We start from the raw sequence: 18,250 nt of genomic DNA on the forward strand, positions 1-18,250 counted from the left end.
CTCTCTGTCTCTCTCTCTCTCTCTCTCTCTCTCTCTCTCTCTCTCTCTCTCTCTCTCTCTCTCTCTCTCTCTCTCGGTGGGACACACTTCTTCTGTGTGAACTCATCTCCACCTTCAACTCATTTCTCAGTTCTGTACGTCTGCTCTCTTACGCTGTCAGTCTTGTTTTTGTCGTATTCAGTAAGATATGCGTTAAACAAGAATGTAATCTGTAGTGACAGATTTATTAATTTATTTATCGTGGCAAGTAGTACATGGTAATGCAGTAAGTTAAAGTAGTATCATACATATTAAATACTGATCAGCGGTTGCACACACACACACACACACACACACACACACACACACACACACAAATGGGAAATCAGTGTGTGTGTTTGTATGTGAGAAGTGTGCAGGATGTGCGTCGGTCTGTCTCTGGATGACGCTGTGATCAGACTCACAGATGAAGTTCTGTCATGTGTTCTCCTCATGTTGAGGTTTGAGTTGGTGCCTCAATCAAAAGACTGTGGTTAATAACTGTTTGGTTTATATATTCATACGCATGGGCTGTCTGTCTGTGAGCAGCTTCAACGTTCTGTTCATCTTCTCCTCTCATGCACCGCAGAAGAAATAAACTTATATTGTTGCGAAGAGACATAAGCAAATGTAAGTAAATGCAAGTAAATGATGATGGCTTTTATTCTTCCACGATCTTCTCCTTCATGTCTGCATTTGTGCACTTCATCTCAAAGATAATCCATAATAAATAATGAACAGCAATAATACTAATAATAAACTTGAAGCTGGAGAGTCTGTTAATGGATGATCTTGGTAAGCTGGAGCTTGATTAATATGTTGATGGCGTGTCTGTATGAGTATGTTTGTATGTTTTGTTCAAATGAAATGCTGTACATACAGAGTTTAATGCAAATGCATGTTAATGAGATCCATAGTTAATGAAATGTTGACTGGGCAGTGGTTCAGAGCAAAAGCTTTGAAGTGTGAGATCTTTGACTTCACACACACACACACACACACACACTGTTGTTTAACGCTGCTTTATCGTGTCGGTTTGACACGAGCTGTGACTGATTGGAAATACTCACTAATTGATTATGGTTGTTTATGTGTCTGTGTGATTTGTGTTCTGTGAGTCTGTTTGACAACCGTGTGTGTGTGTGTGTGTGTGTGACTGAATAATCCTGAACTGATAGAGAGACTGTAGAAAAGCAGGAGAGGCCAGCAGATTGAACCTCCTCTAGGAGCCATGAAGGAGCCAGGGCCGACCTCATGAGCAAACAGGTTCTAGGATGATTACATTCATCACTCATGGGTGTTTGAGTGAATTTAAATCAAATGTGATTCAGGCATTTCCTATATGAGACCATTATTCAAGCTGTTCAAAGATTTACATTGCTTGATTCTTAAAAGCAGTAAATGTACCCTAATACTCAATGACCCACTACATTAGGTGAGAAAACTTATAACACAATGGTTTGTTTTCTGTGTAAACTTCTTTCTTTGCTTCTTTATTTCTTAATTCTATTAGTTAATGTAAGTGCACACAGTATCCAGTAAGTTGTGTAAACTTTTGAACTGCTCCATGTGTGTATTCAGCTTATTTTTGTTTAAAAAGAAAAGTTTATTGTTTTAAAAAAAATTATGACCCTCTTTATGTAGTTTAATTGTGAATGTTTTTCAGATTCAGCAGGATGTATGTGATTTTAGGACCCAAGCTGTGTGTAAAGAGAAAACGAAGAGAAAACAAAGAGCACAATGTTTATCATACATTTCTGAGCAAAGCTATTTCATATTTAAAATGCACAGATAATGTTTTTAAAGGTTTTATTTATGAATTCTTCACGGCCTGTTAACCACCAGTTTCTCTGTTGTGAGATCTGCTGATGTGATTGTGATAGTCGTGGACGGTCCTGAGACGTGGTCAAGTGTGTTCATAAGCCTCAGAAAACTGCTCAAAGTTTCATCTAGAGTCACATACATTTACATTAAGACGGAGAATCATAGGCACCTCAAACTATCCTTTAGCTCAATGTCACCTTTCACCTCTATCTAGTACACTAACCCCTCAGCAGATCATGAACATGCTCTTCAGAGGTGTGTGTGTGAGATCCGTAAGCCTTTGGTTTGGCCTGGAAACACAGCCTGTGTGTGGTGAGAGCCGTCTCCTCGCGGCCGGAGCCCTGAAGACCCGATGTGTTTGGCTCCATCAGGAAACCACCCCGAATCCTCAGCAAACAACATCTCTGTGTGTCTGCGCTGAGGGTCTCGTGTGACATTGATGTGTGACAGCTCTGTGTTGTTTACTTCTCTCTACATGTCTCTGGATTCGTGATCCGAGGCCCCTCGAGGATTCTCTAGACGCCTGTGAGATCCTTTCAAATTGTCAGCTTTGAAAATACTGTAGAAACACTCTGATGAACTTGTAGTGTTGTTCAGGAAGAGAAGAACATGGAGCTGTGAATGAGATGTATGAGGAACCCTGCAGAATGAGACTCTGTTTATGCTCGTAATCAATTACCAGCCTCACTGCCGATCTAGGACTAAAATTGCTTTTGGTCTGCTTAATTGGAAAGAAAGCTGATTTTTCTTGTAAAATTCACTTGTTGTTAAAGCTAAAAGGGGGTAAAACACCAATAAAGGCAATTAAATAAATAAATCAGTTGACTATTATTAAAGCAATTATTGGACCATTGATATGAGATCATTGATTGCAAGACAAAGTGTGCCTTTCTTTTCAGAGAGGAATGATGTCTGAGGTGATTGTGTTTTTCTCTGTCCGTGGCCTGTCTGCTATAGTAAATAGTGCTGGATATCATAGAGACGTCAGACTTTTTTTTTTTTTCTTTTTTGCTCAGCGACTCCTAAACGATTTGTTCAACGATTAATTTTTCCAAAGCCCTCCTTTGCGTGACTCTAATCAGCGGTAAATGGTCTGATGTTGATTTGTAATGTCTGATAAAGCAGTGTTTGTGAGCGCAGTGCCCTCTTTGTGTACAGCACCACCCTGGAAATAAATATTTCACGGCTCCAACAGCATCACCTAGTTTTCATTCAGACCTATACGTGAGCAGGCAATATGCAAAATATGTTTCATTTTGACATCATTCTAAACAGTAAACTCCTCTTTTATATGCAGTGCACTTTTCAGGATGTGCATGAAAGGTCATTTTTTAAAAATAAACTATAATAGGGACACTTCAGAATTAATATATAAATAATGATCATGACTTGTCCATTCAGCATTTTGTTGAGTCTGATGTTGACTATGTCTCAATTTAAAACATCTGAAACATCTTTCTTTAAGTAGCTCATGGCAACAGGTGTTAGACGTCACTCTTCAGGTGATGATATGGGTCTGTCCTCATTCCTCAGTGTTTAGCTCTGTCCTCTGGAGTTTGCCATTACAACAACTTAAACAGAAAAGGAACTGTGATATTTGTGGGTAAATTAAGGGGTCCATTCATTGTGTTATCAGCTTTTTGTCCCGGGCAGTTTTCCTGTAGTCTTTCACAAAGCACCACTGCAGTCTGGTGATGAAAAGACTCTCCAAGACTGCAGTCCTCTGAATGAAAAGGGAAGAGCGAGGCGAGCAGGACCTGGCCTTGGCTTAGAGAAGCCCTCATTCACTGGTGTGTGTTTACTGCGTCCTGACGCTGGGTGAATGCACGCAAGCGCAGGTCACGGCCTGATGGAAGCACCAGTGAATCAGTGTTTGGGCTTGAAGGCATTAAGTGGAAATGAATCAATACCTTGAGAGACAATATCACTGTTGATGCAGTGACTGCATCATTTCTCACAAGGTTTGTAACTTGGTTGATGGTGTTTTAGCCTTCACTTGGTGCGGGAGGACTCCTGATGTGAACCACATGTCTGCTGACCTTCAGTCGTTACTGTTACTGAACAGAAGTAGCTTTCTCTTGATTTAACTGACATGGACGTTTGTGCTTCGACCTTTGACCTGACTGATGATTGTACATCTCCTTCATCTGCTGTCCATGGCAATGGCTGGACGACATCCATTCTCATTCAAACACACAAGTAGATAAAGAGAAAAGCAGATGTTACCTCCAGAGATTAGGGTCAACTATATTATTTGAGCCAGACATCGACAGGTAAACAAGTTTAAATCAAGAGTAATTTCATATCATGCAAACATTCTGCTCCTGCAGGGCTGTTCAGAGGTCAGCAGTGAGAATGAAATTTGGCATTCAGACAGGCTTTATGTGTTTATTTAGTTCTGTGCATCTACTGAGAGAGGCACTGGACCCAATGAAAAAGCAGCTCTGGTTCTGGAGCGGTTCCCGAGAGCAGGTCGGGGCATGTCCTCGATGTCATCTTCAGGGAGTGTTGGGAGCTCTCTGACATTTCATCTTCTCTCCAGCTGCGGCAAATGTCACTTGAAGTCTGGAGAAAGATGTTCGCTTGACTGGCCGCCGCCACAGATGTCAGCTCGCTGAGCACGGGCGGCTTTGATTGGGAGATGAGGGTGTGCTCTCCGTCTGCTGTCCACTTACTGAGGCCTGAAACCACTGAGACTTGCTGTCCTGTATGCTAGTGTTCATGCATGCAGTATTCTGCTCTGGTTATTGTGCTAGAAGCCCTGGTCAGCTGCAGCTCGAAGATTCATTACATGCTGCTGTAAAAAGAAAAGAAAAAAGCTGACCTCACAGTAAGGCAACATATAACACCCAACTTGTTAACTCAACTATCAACCAACAGTTTTAGAGTTTTAGTTCATCTAATTAGTAGAAGTCAGTCTGCTGAGTGTTAAAAGATCTGTCAAAGCCAAAAGGTTTTTTTTATTATTATTAAATATAAAGTAACTGAAAGGTTTAAAATTGCTGAAGCCGGTTAAACTTAAAAAGTTTTCTAGACTTTTGTCATGTTTATGCTACTGGACTAATGTTTTAACCAAGTTGCTTTTTGATGCATGCATACAGTACCTCAGCACACGATTCTCAATGTTATATCAGTAAAAATATGAACTCTGATCCACATGAGAGCTAATGACAATATGACAATAGCAGAAGCATAAACCCAGTAAAATGTAAAGTAATATTATTTTAATAATAACATAAATTGTTCAGTGTAAAATTGTTTGTTCAGATGACAAATAGCATTTCGACTCCATATATTTAGAGTTTTGCACTTTATGTGGCTAAGAAGACACTGTCTTAGCTCAGTATGTGAGTTTTTTTGTCTTGTATAGTGATGTGGCTTTATGTAGCACCAGGTCCTGGAGAAACATCTCATTTCACTAGGTACTGCAAAGCTATATGTAGTTGAAATGACAATAAAAAGCCACTTGACTTGATATATTTCCTTGATGTCTTGTATATTTGATAATGTTGAATATATGTGGATGGGAATATGCATGGAAATTACATGCAGATGGGGCTGTGCGTAGTAAAACTAGGCATAGGAAGTTCCATATATGGTTATTTCTGGGAGTCGTTGGGGTGGAGATGCATGAACACACAGTATTCACCTGACTGGGATTTCTAAGAGATTTTTGTGCATATTCTGGCATGGTTTTATAAATCTAGAAACTTTATGCGTAATGTAAATTCTAGCTTTTGCCTACATACACATTTAGGATGAAATCTACAGACTTTTAGAAATGAAGCCCCAGATGAAGCAGGATGTAAGTGATCTTGTGCAGGTGTGATCGATGTTGACTGGAGCATTTACGTATGTTCTGCCTGCTGTTGGAGATCAGCAAGATGGTAATAATCTGAGCCACGGCCTGTAGCGCCACTTCAGTGTTCATCACAGACAGAGTGAGGATGGTGAGGATGAGAGATTGTCTCTTCATCACAGTGTGTTTGAAGTGAGGAGCTCATTAAAATCTGATCGCTTCAGAAAGCGCATTATGCTCACAACTTACGCCAAGAACCCCATTCCACCATTAATCCATTTGCCAACTTTAATTTCAATGGCTATTTGTCCTGTTTAAACGGCCCTTTCCCATCATGCAGTATTTCAGACTAGCAGGAGCTGGAGAGGCGTGGAGCGAGGCTGGTATTGACGGCTGAAGAGAGGGCTGATTGAAGCTGCAGGGGTCCTGCAGACGGCCTTTAGCACGAGACGACCGCATCAAGCTTTCACAGACAGGTCTGTTGTCTTCATGCTCCAACACCTTCCATTCAAACCTATTTGCGTAGTACACTGAGGAGAAAACATCTCAACGTGTGGAGAGGTCCACATGCGTGTGCCCCGATCGATAATTTAGCGGAGCGACATATTTTTCACCTTTGAAGTTCTCTCGGTGTTCTGATGACTGCAACAACAGCCAAATAGTGACATGACGCAGAGAGTCTGAAGATTGTGACAGAACATGAGGGAGCTCACAGAAGAGACAAAAGAGACGAGAAACACCAATGCTGAAGTTCACACTCCTCAGAATGAACAAATAGATCCAGACGCATCACGTGAGGTCAAAGTGTGTAATGTGTGTTAATGTCATAAAGGGCGACTGACTAACGAATGAAGTGATTGAATAAACCGTCTTATGAAGTCAGATAACATTAAACTGCAGAAATGAGGTCAGCGCTTTAAAAACAGGCCTCTGTTATCTCTCATTAGATGGGCGGCTCGTGTGAAGGCTTCTGGGTAAAGCGTGGCCAGGGACGAGCTCTTTGACAGCTAATATTAAACATTAACACATCAATGACTTTAATCAGAGCTCATTTGCATTTATAGTCTCATCACGCTGCCAAAACGCCGCCTTCTCAAGACACTGGCAAAGAGCTTCGCCTGCCCTCAAGACACATCTGTCAGACCTCATCCACGAAAAAGAGCATCTTCTTCCTGCCCTCCAAATTGAACTGAGCATCTTCATCTGTAAGAGATCATCCACAACTGGATGTGTTGTTCATTGACAGAAATATTGAGCTCACAGTATGATGGACAGAAGAGCCTGGGAATCCTTGGATTAAAGAACGAAGGAATAGCTGAACTTCTCAGGAAACACTTTACTTGGTGTTAATAATGATAATGTGTCTGAAGACTGGTGGTGCATTAGTGTGTATAATGAGCTGTGGCTCATCTGCAGTTAGTTTGTGATATATAGAGAAATGTTCTTCTTCAAAATAGAACAGAGTTTGTGCCATGTTTTATTACTATTTTTACTATTAAACTGTGAGATATGTTGAAGGTTTCTCAATAATTGGTGGTTTCACAGATGTTGTTTTAAATTAGCTTTTTAATTATAGTGGTTTAAGTCTTTGAAGGAATTAGTATGGAATCATTTGCATTTGTCTGCAGTTTGAGATTATCTGAACTCAAGTGAACAATGCAGACAAACAGCCTTCAATGTTTGTGTGTTTATTTTCCTGTAGTTTCAGCTGAGAAATGGCCATCATCTCTAACCCTGGGCATTAATATATTGATGCGTGAAGATTAACACTAAGAATAAAGTGACAGGTAATTAAATAAGCCAGACTACTAAAGGGACTCAAACAAGGTCCTCTTATCATTCGTCACAGGGACTTCACACAAACCAAACAATTAGCCTTCATAAGTGTATCCCAAATATTTATAGTAGTACTCTTAAAGCTCAGAACTCGTCGGTGCTGGTCCCAGATGTGTATTAGAGATTTCTCTGTGGGTCGTGATTTATCAGATGACTGTATTCTTGTATTCCTTTTTTTTTTTTTTTTTTTTGTTCAGCAGGAAGGAAGCTGAAGGAGTTTCCACTTAAACAGAGCGTGCAGGATTGCACTGTTTGTACTGTATGAGGAGCTCTAGAAAGTTCTTGCTGGTTTTCTCCGCTCACATTAGCATTAACTGGGAGAAATGACACTGCAATGCTCTTGAAGAGAATGGCTTGTTCTTAAGCACAGGGCTTTTCTCTGGATAATCACTCAGATCGCTTCATTCATCCTCTCCGCTTCTGTCCCTTAAAACCTTTCGCTCTTTCTTTCTCTTTTCCTTCGGCCTGAGCTTCTCTCTGCTGGTACTGCTGACATTTGCCCCTGAACGCTTCCTTTCTCCGTCTGTGGGCAGAAGTCGAGCGAGAGACAAACAGGGGCCAGAGGGAGTGAGAGTCCTCTGAAGGTCAGATGTAGCCTGAGCGTCCGGCCAGAAGCCTGAATAATTATGGATGCTGTATTTGTGCACAGAGCCTGTGGTGTTCGTGAGTTTGACAGAGACGTTTCCTGGAAGAGCTTGAGTAATTTGATCCTGGGTATCAGGCGTTCATGTTTTCTGAATCCTGTGGATTCTCTTCACTCGAGGTCTTACTCTTAGTGTCTTTTTAAGTAGATCTTCAGACTGCCGAAGAACTGACCTCTCGTCATGTTTTGATCATTTTCTCTCACATCACTGCAGATGTTTCCTTTAGTTTTATGCAACATGTGTTACTGTAAATTATGCATTCTACTTACTCTCATACCAACTAGCACATATTAAATCAACTGTGCTGCAGACTAGAGATGGGTAATATGGGCTTAAAAATATATCAACATATTTGTGGTAATTATCAGTGATGATCAGGATATCCTGTTTCTTTAGATAACATGATTATCTTTTTTATTTTTACCCAAAATAGGGTGATGTGAGCATTACTGAGCACAAAGGTAATGTTTAATTCATCCTGGAAACTGGAGGGCGCTCTTGCACAGAAACTCCACGCATGATTCACTGAACGAATACTATTGACGACTCTCCAGGAAATCACTAATGTGGACAAAGTATCCATTTATTACTAAATGAATTGCGTCGTGGAGCGTCGTTTGAGAAATTGTACCTACGAACAAACGATTGCCAAAAAAAATACAATAAAATACAAAAGTATGCAGTGCTAACTGGTTATTTCAAACACTTTGCTACAAAGTTAATTTGGAGAAAAAGCATGTCAATGAAGGATTTATTTGTTGGACAGTAGGTTTGTAAACAGGCTTGTATAAATGTGTTTATTACTTATCAGATTTTTTTTTTGGGTGACCAAACCAGTTCCAGATTGTAGAAGGAGCTTCTCGCTTAGCAATAAACTGGGCTCAGAGCAATAAACTCAGAAATATGTCCACAACTAACATTAGATTTTAACATTGTTATTGCAGAAAGACATTTTTATTGTGGGGAGAAACGATAAGATATGGCCCACCCCTGGTCAGATCATGTGTGATATTGAGAAGGTCTGTTGGTACAGATTTCAGTATTTAGATGCAGTTTCACTTGCTTGACCAAACAAACAAAAAAGTATGCATATTGAATGAGCCCCAAACACCTTATGTTGACTGGCTTCCCATGTCTTTTATTTCAGTTTTAGTGTGTGTTTTTCTCTTTGATAACTGACTTCTGTCAGTAGTGGTTGTTTCTGGATCTCACCCCACCCTCACGCTCTTTCTCTGGCCCGCAGGAGGGTTTGTGGAGGGGCCTGTCTCCTCCATTTAAAGCCCACTAATAGGCCCCATTGTCCAGCCCAGCACTCGGCAGCTGCTGCTTTGTGCCTGCTCAGTAAAGAACTGGCTCCAGGTAGTGAATAGTCAAGGGTGCAGCTAATTTACCCCGATCTCTCCCTCTGGCTTTGGGAGGAGAGCCAGCTCCCACAATGCTTTGCATGCAGCAGCTGAAGCAAGAGGCTCAGTTATTATCTTTCTCTCTCTTTCTGTCAAAGCCGGGGAGAAATCCTATTAGGTTTTTATTTCTCACCTCTGTTGGAAGAGGCCAGGCTTTTGTGAGTCGCTTTTTTTTTTCAGGCGCTGAACTTCTGATGTGAAGAGCTTGAGAGCGAGTCACCAGATGCAGAGCTTGTCTTGTGTGCTTCTAGAGAGAGGCAGAGATGATCAGACAGACGTTAATCCACATTTAAATAAAGGAAGAATTTAGAGCAGAAATATGTCACAGCGGTTACTCTGAATATAGTGAACATTCACACAGTTACGGGGCTGATATATCAGCATTCTCTTGAATTCACTGAAATGGTTTGTTTAATGCTTGTAATGCAACGTTCAGATATTTAGGTATTACGGCTATAAACAGCTGATCCCTAATAACACTGTAACTGTATGAACAGTCAAGTTGAAATTTTTATGAATATTTGTTGAATATCTTAACATATAATCTAATCCAATGGATCTCCTTTAGACCAAGTACCACCTCAGAAAATATTTGGCTAATAACGTAATGACCAACATTAAAATACAGTAGAGTAGTACAGTAGGCTTAATTATTCAGCTAGAGCTCTGCACAGTTCAGAAACCAGGCAGTTTGATTTCTAATAAGAACTGAACTGAACAGATTCTACAAACTCTGACTGTTGTTTTGTCCAAAACAAGTGATGCCTGTATTCTATTTCCTTAAATGTCTCGTCCGTTTGAAATGTATGAATTGTCATTCAGCTGCTCTTGGACACATGTGAGAATGATTCACAATTCAATTTCCTGCTCTGCTGTGTGATGGTAAATTACAGAGGAAATGGAGGGAATTAAATGTCCCATAGTTCTTTGCTGGGACTCATACACCAGGCCGGCCATTCCTGTCTTCAGTCACAGACAACAACTAGAAAACACAGCTTTTGTTTCACAGTTTCTTTAAAACATGAGCGTGACGGTAACACAGATCAGGATCTCGGTGCGTTCTGAGGTTGTTAGTAAAATCTTCTCCAGACAGTAAGAGTCCTCTGCACTGGATGATGGCGAGGCTGAATGAGTCTGAGGTGTTTAAGAGCTGAAGGTCAGGGATGAATCAACACAATAGAGCTTGGTCATCATGAATCTTTAGCAGACACTGACTATAAGGGCCTCTGATCAGCTCTGTTGTTATTATTCCATGTTTTCCTTTGTTTAAATGACTAATAGTGGCTTATTTATTTAATGCGTATTAATGAATAGTTATGGGATTCTTGATCAGATGAGCAACATTTTAAATCATTGCTAAATAATCAACACATCAGTTTAACACCAAATCTGCGTAAACTTCTTTCTTTACTGAATCACAGAAACAAAGAAGAACGATCAGTTGGCTCCGCTGTAGTTTGGACCTCAGTGTTTTCAACCGTCATCTGTTATATTTCACTGCAGAAAGAGTGACATGAACGAGAAGAGAATAACAGTGATCATTTTTGGGTGAAGTGAACAGATTATTGTTATAAGAGTTATAAAGTTCTTGCCTGTTAGCTGCACTGTTAAATCCCATCAGTGTCTAATATGATCTTTCATCTAATAAGAAATAGAAACACGCTTAAAGGACATGCGCTGCGCCACACACATACATGATCAGATTTTTAAAAAATCCTATGCCAATTATCACGGCTAATTTTCATGCAAATTACAGGCCAGAGTGCATTTCTTTGCTAATGAATTGGCTTGTAACAGAGAAAATGGAATGGTACGGCCCTGTGGGGCGTCCTTCAGGTTTGTTGTGCTGGGATCTGGAGATGCTGATGGAGGTTCATCTGCTGCAGCTATTCTGTGTGTGTGTGTGTGTGTGTGTGTGTGTGTGTGTGTGTGTGTGTGTGTGTACAGTAGCGTCTGTATCGTCTTGAAGACACACGTTTCCTGTGATTCAGTGTTCTCGTTGCTGAATTGCTAAAGATATGACAGTCATAATGGGTTCCTACAGTCTGTTCTTCAACCAACCTGAACCCAATTCTGCTACACAAATTGTTTCTTCTCATTTAAGATCAGTGTTTTTCAGCCTCATTTCCTGACATATTTTAAAAAAGAATGTTTGTATAATAATTTATGATATTACTGATAATATTCTGTTCTTCAAGTAATTACTTCATTAATTGCCTAAAACTGAAGCTAGATCAGAGTCCAGAATCAGTTCAGGTTTGCTGTGTTGTGTCTGAGAATTGTGGGGCATATTGTAGCTTCAGTAGTGTTCTTTATGAGCCTCTGCTTCATCATCGATAACTACAGACCCGCCAAATCAGACAAGAGCCCTTGTGAGTGTCTTTTAGACGGTGAGCCGAGGAAGACTAAACTAATCTGTGTGTGAATGCAGAGTCTGGCCTGCGGTCAGCGGATGTTTATCATGCAGATTGAGCCAAGCAACACTGGGGCTGATTATGTAAAAACAGCGGCGAGTAGGAGAGGGATGATGTGGTAAAGCTCATTATTGCTGTAAATATTCAGACAAATATTCTCCCAGCCCGCTGTCTAAGCATGATAATGATTGCTGCAGGAGAAAGACCGCCAGTGGGTCACAGAACTGGACCGCAGCCCGTCTAGTCTGGTCTAGATCATCTAGATAAGATGTTTAAGAGGTTTTCCCATGTTTTTATTATTACTAAAAAACCAACAAAGCACACTTTTCAGATATGGCTCTTATCTGACCCATCTGTTTCAGGTCTGTTTCAGTCTCTATTAAGTGATATCGATTAGGAAGAGTTTGATCATGTGCAGTGTTGGCTGAGAAACACTGGTTAACCAAAGCACTAATGATGGCAAACAGCAAACGTCCAGGCGGGTCAGCAGTAAATGGGCCAGGGGTTTTTGGTTAAGGTGGGACTGAACGTTTAGACTCTGAGCTGAATGAAATCACTACTCTCTGTTCGTACAACATCACTTTAAGATCATTACAAGTCATTAATTATTTACAGGCCAAGCTCAGCTTCAAACAAGTCTGTGTGAAAGCCGATTAACAATTTAGCTTTATTTTCTCTGACATATTTACTGAAGCGCTCTATCGTGCAGTTTAATGACCTGATCCTCTCTGAAGTGTTCTTCCTCTCAGAGCCTGAGGTTAAGATGATAAACCCTGGTTCTAGCGCTGTGATCACCCTGACCCTGGGTTTTCCGCAGCTGGACGAACAGAGAGGTTGAGTTGAGCTTCAGTGCAGGAAAGGCAGGGCAGCTGTTTCCAGAAACGACACACATCCTCATGCTTCGCTTCCATGCCTCGCTCACATGCCTTTTCTTTATTGCTGGAAAGAGGAGCGGCCCGTATGTGATGACATCAGGCAGGGTCTGGGTGATGGAGAGCGCTGGGAGGTGTGTGCTCATCCTGTTTTCACCACATGCTGATGCCGCCACCCCGCCGGGTTAATGTAGTATGTTTTGTGGGGTTGCGTGATTAGATTGTCCCGTGGTGCCATGACCCGGCCCAGCTAAAGCATCAATGTTATTGCACATTCACTGTGGCCATTAAACATTAGGAGTGTGTTAGGTGACTAGTTGGGTCGTGTTCTCTGCCATTTGATCTAGAGACGTGATGTGGCTCACCATACAATAACCACAAACCAGTCATGAGGGTAAAAAAATGAGATTGGTGCATCATCTAAAAGCTGAAAAAAAGCTGGTATTTGGTCAAGATACAATCTTTATATTTGTCCAAATGAAGTCCTTAGCAATGCATTTTACTAATTAAAATTGGTGTTTTAATATAGTTACAGTATGGAATGTACACAATATTTTCATGGAACATGATCTTAATATCTTGTTTTTGTCATAAAACAAAAATGGATAATTCTGACAGATATAATGTGTTGTTGGCTATTGCTACAAATATACCTGTGTTGTTACTTAATGCTTTTGTGCTCCAAGCTCAGATTTCACTGTAAACACTTGAGTAGAGTTAGCCAGACTCTGAAGAGCACCATCTTTGGATTTTGATGTCTGAGATATCACAGTTGAGTCCTGTCAGGTTTAGCGTGATCCACACCCTGTGACTCGGTTCAATCATTTTCTGAGGTTTGGTCTGCTGTGATTAAATAAAGCGATGCTGAATCATCTGTTAGCTGCTGAGAGACAAGGGCTTTATGATGATCAGCTGATGTTCAGGAAGCACTAACCTTCTCTTCACCTTTTCTGGCACTATATTAATAACCCAAGGAAGGACACCCATCAGAGCCACTGATAATGGCCTTGATCTGGACGCAACACCTACTTCGATTATTAGCGTGACACAAACTCTTTTTCACGCTTAAATCTCATTATGGCTTTACTAATCATGTCACTTCGGTTCGATTCGGGATCATGAAATGATGGGATGAACCTTGAAAGCTTCTCAACCGGGTGATAATGTTCGGTCAAAGCAGTCATTATGAAGTCTCTCACAGTGCAAGAAAGCGTGTAAGATTGATGAGGCTCTGGAGAACACGTGAAGGCTGAGATACTGCTGTAGAGCATATCTGAGACTGAACTGGTTCCTATCTGTGTTCTGAACGACACCTGTCCTCTGAAGAACAGTCCTGTGAATAAGTCTAGTGAGCTTTTTACTACACTTACAGCTCAGAAACATCCCAGATCTTGTCCTGCTTGTTCAGGTCTGTTTTTTCACATCTTAAGCCATTTCCACTCAATAATTGTGGTATGTAATTGTCTTTATTGCGTGTCTTTGTCTGATGAGCGTGACTGGTCTTGTCTTGCAGAGGGTGTGTGTGAGATCTGGCTGACCAGCGAGGACACAGGCGCGTACGGCAGGGACATCGGCACGGACCTGCCCTCTCTGCTCTGGGAGCTGGTGAAGGAGATCCCGGACGGAGCGATGCTGCGCTTGGGCATGACCAACCCACCCTACATCCTGGAACACCTGGAGGTGCGTCCTCATCCTCTCACTGACCACTGACTGGACAGCACTGTTAAGATTCTGCAGCAGATGAAACATTACACATACACAAGCGGTGCAGCGTCACACCAACATCAGGTGGAGGGGAAAAAACACAAATTTAAATTTTTTATTTGCTTGGGAGGAAAACAAACAAACAAACAAACAAAAAACATTGCTAAAATCAGATAAAACGTAAGATATAATTGTGCACTCAGGAAAGCATATCTCAAATGCTTTAAGCAGCACATACATCTGACAGGGAGAACAAGCTGCATTAAATGCAATTATAATGCCTAATTATAACCGTAGGACCCATTTCAGTGCATCTATGTGTGCCTGTCTCTTTTGGACCACAGTGTTTAACTTTTTCTTCAATTTTCACTTTGTGTTCCACATTCATTTCATTCAGGTGATCTCACTTTTTTTGTAGTGAATAGTGTACAAATAAGTAGGAGTTTTAGTGTGATTATTGTACTAAATTGTCTCCTGAATCATTAAGGTTGATTTCGAGCTCAAAGGCGGCGACTCATTCGATCCCATCATTCTAGAATAATACCCAGAATGCCGTGCGTTCCCCCTCTGAGCCCCAGATGCTGAGGACACTCGTAATCCCTCAGACGGCTGTGAGAAGTGCTGGGAGAAGCAGTTTTAATTTGCAGAGGGTTAATTGAGGTTGTAATTTTGTCCCCCGATGTATAGGTTACGTTTATGCTCTGTTACATTCAAATTAAAAAGTGATGATTTTTTCCCCCTAAATGAAAAGAAATAACAATTAAATGCTAATTAGAAATGTAGGTGTGCTTGTATACGTGCTAGAGGACGGTTATTTCTTTTTATGTGCTAATTTGATTTCCATCATTGGACTATTTGTCTTTATTTCATTTCCACATGCTCAGCAAGTATTTTTAATTGCATGTCGTTGCTTTAATGCGTCTATTTGTCTTACGGGAAGCGGTGGAGCACGAGTTCACGATCACTTCTGCACTTCTTTCTTCAAGAGATTGACAATCTCTCGTGACTTCTGCTTCAAGAGCAGAGAGTGTTCGCTCATCTCTGTAGCGGCTGGTAAGGTAGCTGGAAGGTGCTCGTGTTGCGTCAGATGCTCTGTAAGAATGAGGTAAAGTGGTTTTCACCTGGGATGGAGAGATTACTTCATATATAGACAGATGAGCTGAAATCGCATGTCTTCTTAAAACTCAGCAGCTCATCACAGGGTGGTTTAAGAGGCGCTAACACTAGAACTTTCCTGTTCTTATCAGAACACATCCCCTAGACGTTGCCAGATCTCCTCCATTTCTTGGCTCTTAAGTGTTTTTTGTGAGTGGAGAGCTTCCGCTGCGCTGGTAAATGACTGTGTGATTTGGGAGCTTGCGGCAGCGGCTGTCTGACACTCTTTCTGAGGAGTCATTTAGCAGCATTAGAGGTGTTTAGCAGAGCAGATGTGTGATTTATGGAGCCTGTGTTCGGCGTTTGAAATGGCAGAAGCACCTGTCAGACGGGAGAGGACCGATCAGCGTGGTGTGAGAGTGAAAGAGACCTTCCCGTCTCACTTACAAAATTGACTCTTTCTGAAGAAAATGGTTCTGGAGTACTAATAATTGTGCTCTTATGCACAGAGAAAACGTCCTTTAGACAGGTGTGCAGATGCACAAATATATTCACACAGTGCTTGCGTTCAGGGTTTTGGAGTGATGCTTGTGTTAGTGAACACTAATGAGAATAACGTAATGATGAGCGCTGGCCTCTTCGTTAGTCACGCATGATCAGATACTGTGTAATCACTTCAGGTAAGTAGAGATTTCCACATCACATTCAGTCTGATCAACGGAGCGAGCCCAGTTTAAATGCAGAAGAGCTGGAAGTTCAACTTTCACTTTAATGTGCTGCTGATTACACACATCTCTCTTTGATGTCGCTCTTATTTTATGCAGCCGCCTAAACTTGGCCGCCTAAAAATGTAGCTTTTTTTTGAAGCCAGAGCGTATCACCTTCATTACACAGTCATGAAACCTGACCCACCGGTTAACCTCCCACACTGTACATGAATACTATAAGAGCTCTGGGGCTGCCATATCATATCTTTAAACTGAAATACAAGCCTTCTGTGTGCAGCGCCCACCAGATATTACCTGATCGCCATCTGAGCCTTGACCTCCAGGCCGGTAGTGTCCACTAGTGATGTGCTGGGACATATTGCGCTGGAGTACATTAGCCTTTTAATTGGTGGTCAGCATCTGTTTAATCGCTGCTTCAATCCGGCGGGTCACAGGAAGTCACTGCATTACGGCAAGCCTTTCTGAGAGTGCTTAGCTGTGATCTGCTGTAGTGCTCTCTCTCAGGTGAAGCACCTCGGCTGACGGCCGCTGATTAGTGCCGAGGTCCGCCATGACGGTCAGATAATGAAGCACTGTGCTCTGCTCCGGGCTGCTGCTCATCAAGAAAATCACCAAACCTTCATGACTAGAAGAAGGAACAAACGTTCCAGACGATAATCCTGATGACCTTGTTTAAACATCTCACTTTCTTTCGCTCACCCTCTTTTAGTGAATAATTCTGCCTTTCAGTGGGATTGCTGTGCAGTAGAGTAAAACAAATCAGGTCTGGTTTAAAATTAAATTCAGGATCAAATGCTGATTGACTGATTACATGAGACAGGATTCATTTCAGTTAGTGTTTAAGAATTCTGATGTTTATTCAATGCTATCTCACGACCGATTTTATACTTATTTTGAGGTGGCTAATTTGTAAGAATTCATATAGCCTCATTTGTCTAGAGTGTGTGCAGTGATTGGTTTAGGTGTAGGTCATTTGTACAAATTTGTCGTAGTTGATCCACATTATGTGCACAAAAAGGACATGTGCCTACTCTTATTAAATGCCACTGTTTTAGGCCCATTCAAAATCTTCTGGGTTGCCAAAATTTCTGTGCAACACTAGTTAAGGACATATCATATAATATATGCCCAACAATGTTCTGTGGATCTTCTCGGTCTTCTCTACAGGCCTAATGCATCAGCGTTTGCTCAGATTATTAACTCTAGTCATGAGCAATAGTGATACTTATGTTTGACCAAACTGCAGCTAATTAAACTGTGATGCTAAATAGAGAAATGAAATGAAGGTGTGGGGGAACTGAACAAGCCTTGAATCTGGAGAGAGCGATGTGTGAACATTCACAGTTCAGTCAATTATAGCTCAGGCTCTGGAGACTCGCCACCATTTGTGTTTGGAGGGGCCACTAATTTCATCCCAAACACAGGCCATTTTCATATTAATGAACCGCCAGAGACTCTCTGTCCATTAGGGGCTTAATGTAGCATTGCATGGACAGTAGATGAGTCTGTTTGTCTTGGACTGAAGTGATGATTCTGAAGTGGTTTAGTTGCTTGGTCTGCAGCTCCTGCTCGTCGTACTCCTGCAGGCGGTGGGTCTCTCCAGAGACTCAGGTTTTTAATCACAGATCGGTCACCCGGCACCTGTCAGACTCTCCTCCCTGATCCCACAGGATCGCTGTCCTCTGCATGTCAGCTTTCACAACTTGTTATGGGAAGTCACATTAGTGCTGTCAAAATAGCTGAAAATCCAAGATCGAATTTTGTACTTAAATATTACCAGTATTCAAATTATATTTGAATTTAAAAGGCATAATTTAAGTTACGGGAAACATCTTTTAATTTCTCTCCTGAGGCCATAAGAGGGCCAATTGAGCTAAATATTACTAATGCACATTTATTCAAATAAAATAAAA

General features: G+C 41.3%; 1 pseudogene; it reads left to right on the forward strand.

Moving 5' to 3' along the window:
* Window positions 1-18,250, forward strand: part of LOC122360796 — an 87,634-nt pseudogene that overhangs the window by 33,857 nt on the left and 35,527 nt on the right.

This window comes from Puntigrus tetrazona, chromosome 16 (assembly GCF_018831695.1).
Source record: "Puntigrus tetrazona isolate hp1 chromosome 16, ASM1883169v1, whole genome shotgun sequence".
Lineage (NCBI taxonomy): Eukaryota > Metazoa > Chordata > Actinopteri > Cypriniformes > Cyprinidae > Puntigrus > Puntigrus tetrazona.